The sequence below is a fragment of the Mastomys coucha genome, chromosome X (genome assembly GCF_008632895.1).
Source record: "Mastomys coucha isolate ucsf_1 chromosome X, UCSF_Mcou_1, whole genome shotgun sequence".
Taxonomy (NCBI): Eukaryota; Metazoa; Chordata; class Mammalia; order Rodentia; family Muridae; genus Mastomys; species Mastomys coucha.
The window spans coordinates 13,085,067-13,087,810 of record NC_045030.1 but is presented as its reverse complement, the minus strand read 5'-3'; positions in this window follow the sequence as shown (position 1 = coordinate 13,087,810).

Genomic DNA, 2,744 nt, shown 5'->3' with positions numbered 1-2,744 from the left:
TGGGTGGAGTGACCTTATCTGCTCCTTGTGACTATATGCTTAAAAGTCATTCAAAGACTTCACATCTTCAGAATGTGATGGGACATAGATAACATGTTAACTGGCTAACTAACAGAGTGGGAGAAATTGTAGACAGTAAAAATAAAGTTATGCTAATTTTTTAATCCTGTAATGTTATACCAAGCAGATAAATGCTAGATGTATTATTTATTTACAGCTGTTTCTGGTCCAATTATTAATCTGTTATCTTGCAGCTATGTCGTGAAGAGAAACACAATTTGGTAATGTGCAATGCTGCACAATAGTGTACAGGAAGAAAGGATTTTCAGTCAGATATTTCTGCATTTACAGCCCAGGTCTGAGAACTATTCATTGGGAAATTTTAGGCACAAAACTTGAGAGTTTCAATTTCCTTATATAAAAAAAAAGCAATTATAATATATTACAAATAGCTTTTACTATTGAATGAAATAAGGTATGCTAAATATGTTCCACATAGTAAACTCTCATAACAGGCAATAATTATTATTTCTTCAATGAATTCTATCACAAATTTTCTCACTCTAAAAAATCCTAATGAGTTTAACAGTATTTAAATGTCAATTGTCAAAACAATAAAATGCCATCTCAAAGCCCTACAATCTTTAGATTGTCTTGTTGAATCAAAAAATAAATAAATTTGGCAAGGTTTCTAGCAGGGCTAAGGAGCTGGCCAAATTTTCTTTCTAAAAGGTAGTGATAAAACAGGACAAAGTCATCAAATTATCAGTTAAAACTTCTGAAGATTGACTAATGGCATACAACAAATTCAAGTGTTTATTCATGGAAATTTAAGGAGCATCTATAAAAACAGTCAGGCTTTTTGGGACTGTTCCAATTCCTTCACCTTAGCTTCATAATCCTCCTCTGGAGGGCTATGAGAAATAGATACTCGGAACCCTGCTAGAAAATAATGACTTTACATGGGGCAGAACTCAGAAAATTTCATGCCTGGATAATTACCAAAACCAATACCAGTTTCTGAGATAAACAATCAAAAACAAACATCACAGCTAGCCTGAAGTCCTAGTACTGGCTGGGAAAAGCAGCAGAATAACATCCATCTAGAAACATATGGAATCAAATTGTAAAGCAATGAGAAAGAACAATTTGAGGAGTCCATAATTATTCTGATATCCACACATACCTGTCCAGTCTGGTCAAGGAAGAAATCCTTTCAGAGATGGTAAACTACTTTTTAGCAGAATAGAAACTTAAAATGTGTATGATATCACACTGCCGAGAGAAAGACTTCAATGTGGGTACACATATACTTTAACAGAATAATAAACTAGCCTCCACTTTACAGACATAGACAAACAAGACTGGAGCTATATATAGCTCAGTGGTACAGCTTTTGCCTAGCATACATGAAGCTCTGGGTTTCATTCTTACACTCACACATGCGCACACACACACATACCCACACGGCAAATGGTAGGTGAAGGAGAGCAATTAAAATAGAAAAACAAAGTAAATGAAATAAAGCAGAAAAATCAAGTAATAAATGATAGAGTAAAAGTCAAAAGAACATAAACCAGGTAAAAATTGGAGAAAACTAGTAGAACCAAAACTTGGTTCTTTGAAAACATCAAAAAAGTTGACATAATACCAAACTCAGGAATTAAAGAAGAGGCAAACTACAGAATTAAATGAATTATATACCAAATCCATGAGAAAACATATGCCAAGAAATAGACAGTTTTGATGGAATGAACACACTCTTAGAGGGACATAAATTTTCAAGTCACCGAAGAAGAGGTTAGAAATATGTTAAGAACCAGAACTAGACTCAGATTGGTAAATGAGAATCTTCGTACAAAACAAAGCCATACCTGAATGACCTCACTAAGAAATTCTAATAAGTACTTAAAGAAAAAAATAATATTAGTTCTTCATAGCTTTTCCATTAAATACAAGAACAAGAAACATTATTAAATCCTTTAATAGGATCAGTAGTAGCCTATATGGTAGTTAAGGACTATCAATAGGGCCAGTATTAATGCATATGATGGTTAAATAGTATCAGCTTGACTGTGTTAAGAAACACACACTGAGAGCAGAATGGTGTGTTTCTGAGGGTGTTTCCAAAAAGGTATGAATGAGGAATGGAAAGTTACCTTAAATGGGGATTGTTACTACCCTATGATCTTAGGTTGCAGACTGAAATAAAAAGGGACATAAAAAGAAACAAGCTGAGCATCAGTATGCATCTTTCTCTGATTCTTTTAAAAATTTGTATAGTTAATGTGAGTGTACATTTGTGTTTGTGTGTATGTGTGTGTACATGTATGTGTGTATGTACATGTGTCTGATGACAACTGTGGCAGTTGGGTTTCTCTTTCTACCATGTGGGTTCCAAGGATCAAATTCAGACCATTAGCTTTGGAGGCAAGTACCTTAGTTCACTGAGCCACCTCACTGACCTTCTCTGTTTCTTGGTGGCAGATGCAATGTGACGAGTCACATTGTGCCCTCACTGCTGTGCCATCTGTATCAATCCTAAAACCATGAACCAAAATAAATTCTTCCTTCTTCAGGCTGTTTCTTATCAAGTGTTTGGTCATATCAATGAGAAAGTATCTAATACACCTTAACAGCAAAATCAGACAATTCATTACAAGGGAAGAAAACCATACCAATAGTTAGATATAAATTTTATATCTTCATAATATAAATAGAAATACAAAGATCTTTGAAAAATT